The 7,500-nt window shown below is 38.7% G+C and overlaps 1 protein-coding gene across 1 annotated transcript in view; it reads left to right on the forward strand.

Moving 5' to 3' along the window:
• Positions 1-4,040: 4,040 nt before the first annotated feature.
• Positions 4,041-7,500, forward strand: part of LOC144962610 (profilin-like) — a 17,016-nt gene continuing 13,556 nt past the window's right edge. The window contains exon 1 of the mRNA XM_078895698.1: positions 4,041-4,144. The gene's annotated coding sequence lies outside the window, so the exon portion shown is untranslated. The remainder of the gene's footprint in view (positions 4,145-7,500) is intronic.

A 7,500-nucleotide genomic window follows, 5' to 3' on the forward strand; every position in this document is an offset into this window, starting at 1 on the left:
TATATATATATATATATATATATATATATATATATATATATATATATTATATATATATATATATATATAAACTGAAAAATGTGTATGAAAGGTGCCAGACAACGCAAGAAAGAAAAATACAAGAAAAAAGAAACATCCCAAAAACTAAATCGACATCGATAACGCATATATATATATATATATATATATATATATATATATATATATATATATATATATATATATACGATATCGTGTACTTATAATATCCATGCATCATTTTGATTTTTTTTTCTTTGTGCGTATTAACTATTATATATTTATATCTGTAAAAATAACAGGGTATTTGAAGGTCTTTTAACCGAAATAACCCTTAATGATTCTGGTTTTGATTGTGACATGGTGCTGTTGGGTTTATTTTACTCATTGTTTAAGACGTCCTTCTCCCTTTGGAGAGGAGGCATATTATATTATGTCATCTTTTGATCATCGCCGGGCCGTTTTCCAGAGAATTACATTCGTTTTTCATGTCTTGACGTCCTCTAACTTTCAAAGTTGACATCTATTTTCGAATATTTAAAAAAAAATTGTTGTTGCTCATTATGATTGTTTTCCTGTATAATCGGGCCGGACTCAAACCGTAAGGTAAGTGTCATATCACAAGCCCACAGGTCCAGACATGGAGTTATATTAATAGATACATGATAAGACTGTTCAAATGATTGGGGGGAGGGGGGAGGGGGAGGGGGGGGGGTGGATCTTGTATCAATATTAATTAGTTCAGCATAAGATATTATATTAAATTTTGACAGGTACCTTCCTGCTATCAAATTCCAGTTACGAATGTTTGAAGCTAGTCACATGGTGTTCACATTTTTGTATCACCGTGTATAGGATTAACTTTATCAAAGGTAAACCAGCATATCCTGGGAATGTATCATATAGCGCAATACCAACTTAACGTGCTCAAAGCGCTTTGCAGGGTGGTTGAACATGGAGAACGACACATTGGTCCTGGTAGGCGATATTACACATTATTTTTCCGACAGAGACAACGCTGTTGGCGACCAGGTACTCATTTTATACATGTGTACGGTAAGAGAATGTGAGTAAAGAGCCTTTTCCAAGGACTCAACTATGTGCCGAGCTAGACCAGAACCCAAAACCACAAGACCACAATGGTTATGTCATAACCAGAATTAGAATGTCATTACATTTATCTTTTTTTTTTACCAATGCCACTTTGATATACATCGTCACAGTATAAGATTATGATTAAAAAAATAAAATATTATGTGACCAAACGCCTCAAAATCGTTTTATGCCGGGATAAACCGTAGCCTTCGTAAGACTCATAGCCCGACACTGACCAAAAAAATGAGGTAAAAATACAAGGAGATCGGAAACAGAGGAAAACAAGTCGTGAGTTGTATTCAATAATTCAACAAATGGGATCAGTAGTTTCCTTGAGCACAACTGCTACGAAAGACAACTCTATAGATAGTATGTGCTTGGCTAATAAGCTCACATCATTGCCATCCGGAAATATAACGGACTAACACACAAAACTATGTGTAATCTTGAACGTTTATAGTCTAGTTAAAACAGTTTAGTGAGAATTACTCATAAACACGGATGGCAAAAAGCAATAATAAATACCTGAGTGACGTCAACTTCATACTATCTATATATAGGCAGTGCAGACCTAAAAATGATGTCAAAATACAAATCTGAGTGGCATGTGTTAAGTTAACGAAGACTTCGGAAAAAATCAGATACAAAAATGGAATTTTAAAGTTAAAATGACAAGTAATTAAAAATAATATAATATTATTAATGAGTTATTTCATTCTTTGTCGGTTAAAAAAATAATTTCATTATCTTCAAAGTATAATTTAGAATATTAATTAAAATTATTTTATTATCTTCGCATTATTTTAAATAATAATTCAAGTCTCAAATTCTTTATTAATTCAATTCTCGACCCTATCTTATGTATCTAGGGTGTAATATCGTGCACCTTGAATCAAATCCACGATCTCATCATGTTACAGTTAAACGCAAGAAAGTTATTCAAATTTTATTCTCTGTTGTCTTCTGGCACTTTCCTACTCACTTCATTTCTTGTTGTTCTCAACATAAGTGCCTGCTCCACTCACTTTTCAGAATTAAAAATTCACCCCAAATACCTGACCAAACTCAATGTCTCAATCGTTTCTATGTTACATATTTGTGTTGAGAATATTGGCTATTAAGCTTAAATGCTGGCCAACGAACTTCGTGGCGTTGTGTGTGTTGAACCCGTGACCTCAAGAAGTCGGGGAGATGTTGGCTCTAGATTGACTAAAATTTGAAGCGACTTTTTGGGGGGTCGTGGATAGCTGATGGTAGAGTCACGATCTCAAGGAAATTTTGTTTCCTCTCAAACATGAAGTACAGGAAGTATTTGGAACTATATTATAGGTAAAAGCCATTTTGGCGATTAAAAGGAGAAATATTGCGATTAATCCATGCTGATAAATTGTTTAATTGGATTTCTATTTGCCCCGCAATGTTGTTCAGGCTCTAGTTTACTTTGATAAAAAAAAAATATCATTACATAACAAGTTCTGTTTTATTGCATTCAAGATCGAGACAGTTGTTTAAAAATCTCAAACAAAACTGGAGACAGCAGATGCGTCACTGAAGAACCTTCTCCTTGTGATTGAATGATTTGAAAAGAATTGATTTGTTGACATGTTACGTTGACCTGTCACAAATGCTCAGACGATAGGAAGTTTTCTCTGCTAACCAAATTTGTGAAGGTCCTTGAAAACTTCAAATCTCCAGATTGTGTTGAAATGCCTTTTTGAGATCAAGGAAGATTGCCATCTTTTGCATGCAAAGGTCACACGAATAAAATTCTCCATTAGAACAAGGTTATCAATATTTCATGAATCTTTCCAAAAGCCGTACTAGAAGTCTCTGTGTTCCAAATAAAACTTAAATAGTAGGATATTGTTAATCATCTTCTCCAGTAACTTATTTTCCTTGGTTCGAGGCCTGCAATGGACTGCGCAATTCGAGTCCTTGAAAAATGCTCTTTACTCACATTCTCCCATCGTATCCAAGTGTAAAATGAGGTTCGAGTATTGTTGTTGGCTTTGGACCTCATTCTAAAGCGCTTTGAGCACATTTTAGTCAATAATATTTCACTGTAGGGAGGTTGATTTTATTTATTATATTTATTTTCAATGCAATCCAGTGTTTTATAATATTTCCAGTTAATCAACTGGCGCATAAAATTGACAGTGACACCCAATAGGAAAACAGAAGGAGAGATTGCCAACTTAACGGAATAAATGCTCACCCTACCGGAAAGAACCGCTAGCAGGCCATTTCCGCCCGCTCCACGACACAAAAACACCAGGCTTCAATCCGTCCCGCTCGCGTCCTGTAATCCCGAGTTTCTTCAAATCCTCGTAAGCCTTAGGGCAACGTATGGCGGTGCATGAATCCCACCCGGTGAAGGACTTTGCGTGTTTGTTTTGTGGGAAAGACAGACTCGGCCGTCAATTTGATTAAGTTTTATCAATCGGAATGCACGAGAATAATAAAGGGCTACTGTATTCCCCCTCATCGTTGTTATTCATGATTTGCTTTTTAGACAAAAATATGGGGCTATGGGGAGTTAATTTTAGGTTTTAAAAAAAAAAATAAAATAAAATAAAAACTGTTTCGAATTTTGCAGATTTGAATAAAAAGGAAGTAAAACTGCATCAATCACCGTTTTTTATAAATTGTCACGTGAGACATTTGTGCAACGACAACGTCGTTCTCGCATGGAAAAAACTAATCCTCGAGTCTGGGTGGAGTGTTTGTAAATAATTGCAGACTGCTAACTAAACCTTTCTCGAGCAAATTGGTTTGATCAGACGGTATCAGGTGTCGGTGTGAAGTGATGACGTCATAGATTTCTGAGTAAGGAATCTGAGTACATAACACCATGTAATAGGAAAGCGATTACCTGGTTGGTTTAAGTGGTGCAAAAGTTTACAGACAGGCATGGGGTCAGCATATGCATGCAACATTGTTGTGTTAATCCTCTTCTACGTGACTCTTCGATGTCAGTCAATTTATGGTTAATCTAATCCAAACACGATAGGATATTTCATGATGAGATAAGGTACGTGATATTATTTAATGTCATATTTTGGAAAAAGATAAATAAATCAATATATCAATAATAAATAAATAAATAAATAAATAAATAAATAAATAAATAAATAAATGTATATATAAATTACTAAAGAAGGAAAGAAAGAAAGAAATACGAACATTTATTTAGCGCATGCCAATGAGTTAACCATACTCAATACGTTTCCCAATGTTTCATTTAATCGCCTAGCAGGTGGAACCATAATTATTCCATTTCATACAGTACCAGTCGCCTGTTAGATTTCTATTTTGTACTAATACTCTTACAATACCCTTCACTGCCTGTAACCATAAACTGTACGCCCCTGAGTCGAAAAGTGGCATTTTGTCGGAATGTTATGATTAATATAACATATTATAGTATCAGTAATAATAATAATAATAATAATAATAAATAATAATAATAAAAATAATAATATATAATAATAATAATAATAATAATAATAATAATAATAATAATAATAATAATAATAAATAAAATAGATACATCTGTCACCAGAGTTTATGAACTGGAGGGCCAACAAATATAAATGATAAAATATCAAATAAAGAAATTTTCGGGGGAGTCAAATCGTCAGTGTGTTTACTATTATCTATAATTATGTGTTGTTTCGGAACAACACACAATTATAAATATAAATTATAGTAACAATAGTAATAATAGTGATAACCATTTCAGTCCCCAAAGATTGCAAACAGTAAAAGGCATGAAACAAACCTGTAGGAGCCAATACTAATTCAAATATTTTATTTATTTACCGCTCCTTTAATACTAAAGTCGAGCACTTTTATTTCGTGATTTTTTAAATGTTACTTATATATATATTATATATATATATATATATATATATATATATATATATTATATAATATTATATACACACACACACAAACACACACACACACACACACATACACACAATAAAAACAATACTAAAAGAAAAAGAAGAGCAACAAAAACCAAAACCAAAAAAAAAAAGGAAATTGAAAACCACGGGATATATTTTACACACACACGCACACACACACACACACACACACACACACATATATATATATATATATTCCCTTGACTTTTACAAAACGTCAAATCCTAAGTAAATCCCTTTACCAACAAGTAAGCAATCAATCAGCGTTATCCTTAATCTTAATGTGAATACCTTGTCGAAATCTAATGGGCTTTGCATTTAGAATGGCCTGATCCCATGCTAATGATGGTGGAAGAGATAAAAACCTCTATTGTCTGTTGTTGATCTGCTGCTGGGTGACGTGTATTGACCCAAGGCTTGAGTGGCTACCTATAGACTCAATCATACGTGAAAAACGAACTTATCTGCTGGGAAGACAGATCCTACTTTTTACATAATAAAATTTCCTATGTTCGGTTTTTTTTTTTTGGTGAATACAAAGCTGCAAGAATTATGTGGACTATATAGAGTAATGTACAAGAATGAATATAGCAACTGGAAAAAAAAAAGCAAAACAAAAAGCAAACAAACAAACTAACAAAAAAAAACCCAAACAAAACAAAAAAGGAAACAGAAGAAACAAAACTAAACATTGACGTTTCGGGCTCAAAATCCTTCTTCAGCAAACAACCAGAACAAAAAAAAAAAAAAACGGTAATACTTTTTATCAATACAATAATTCAATCATTAATAAATTGCCGTTCTGACTGGTTTTTTGTAGTTGTTGTTTGACGAAGGGTTTTGGCTTTCTATATTTTTTTGTTAGTTTGTTTGAAGCTGTTTTTAAAAAAAATGATTTTGTACACATTTATTCTTGGAAGTAATCGTCAATTCATTAATATGAAAACAAATGCAGCAGGAAACCTTCAAAACTGATTTGTTCAATCAATAATTAAATTGGGAAGTGTATCGTTTGATAGCTAGCTGATTATAGGTTTTCTCTTATCGGAATTAATGCAAATGGTGCTGCTTGAAGCTCAAAGATACGAACAACAAAGGTAAAAGGGAAAAGAAACTGATGTATTGACAAGGACAATTGTGGTTGATGTGTGCGGGTTCCGCTGTCTCAACAAAAAGACGATGGATTTGAAACACGGTCGTCGTGGGTGAGTGTGGGGGGGCGGTGGGTTAGGCGTAGTTTCATATACTTGGTGTCATTTGTGGGGGTGGTTGGCGGGGGCATGGGTGGGCATGGTAGCCTGTTATTGGTGTGGGGTTGGCATCATGGTATTGGGGGGTTTGGTGGTGGGGGCGAGCGCAGCGAGAGCGCGAGAGAGAGAGAGCGAGCGAGAGGAGAGCGGAAGATAGCGAGACGAAGAGAGAGAGAGGGAGAGAGGAGAGAGGAGAGGAGGAGAGTAGGAGGGGAGGAGGAGGGGGGAGGGGAGCGCGGAGAGGAGAGCGGAGGGCGAGCGAGGAGAGGAGAGAGGCGAGGTGAGCGAGCATGATATAGATGTTTTATAGATGGGTGGATGGGGGTGACGGGGGGGGGGGTGTGGGTGGGGGGGGGCAGGGGATTGGCGGAGAGGGGGGGGGGTTGAGCGAGATGGAGAGTATTAGAGGGGAGGGGAGGGGCGAGGCGGAGGAGGCGGGGAGGAGGAGGAGGAGGAGGAGGAGGAGGGAGGAGGAGGAGGGGGGGGAGGAGGGGAGGGAGGCGGGGGGGCGGGGGAGGAGGGCGGGAGGGGGGGGGGGAGGGGGGGAGGAGGAGGAGGCGAGGAGGGGGGAGGAGGAGGGGAGGAGGAGGGGCGGAGGAAGAGGAGAGGGGCGGGAGGGGAGGGCGGAGGCGGAGGAGGGAGGGGAGGAGGCGGAGGGAGGAGGGGAGAGGAGGGGGGGAGGAGGGAGAGGAGGAGGAGACGAGAGAGGAGAGGGCGGAGGGGAGGGGCGGAGGAGGAGGGGAGGGGAGGGAGGGGGGAGGAGGCAGGAGGAGGCGAGGCAGAGGCGGGGAGGAGGAGGCGGAGGGAGGGAGGAGGCGGGGAGGGAGAGGCGAGGCGGCGGAGGGGCGGAGGGGGAGGGAGGGCGGCGGGGAGGCAGGCGGAGGGAGGCGGAGGAGGAGTGCGGAGGAGGGGGGGAGGGGGGGCGAGGGCGAGGCGGAGGGGTAGGCGGCGGCGGGCGAGGGGAGGGGGTGGAGGAGTCGGGGCGGGGTGGGAGGAGCGCGGGTCATGTCTCGCGCGTGCGGTTTCCTTCGTGCGCTTCTTTCTTCTTCTTCTTCTTCTTCTCTTCTCTTCTCTTCTCTTCTCTCTTCTTCTTCTCTTCTTCTTCTTCTTCTTCTTCTTCTTCTTCTTCTTCTTCTTCTTCTTCTTCTTTCTTCTTCTTCTTCTTCTCCTCTTCTTCTTCTTCTTCTTCTTCTTCTTCTTCTCTT

Source organism: Berghia stephanieae, chromosome 1 (assembly GCF_034508935.2).
Source record: "Berghia stephanieae isolate SIO BIC M18660-M18661 chromosome 1, UCSD_Bste_1.3, whole genome shotgun sequence".
NCBI lineage: Eukaryota > Metazoa > Mollusca > Gastropoda > Nudibranchia > Aeolidiidae > Berghia > Berghia stephanieae.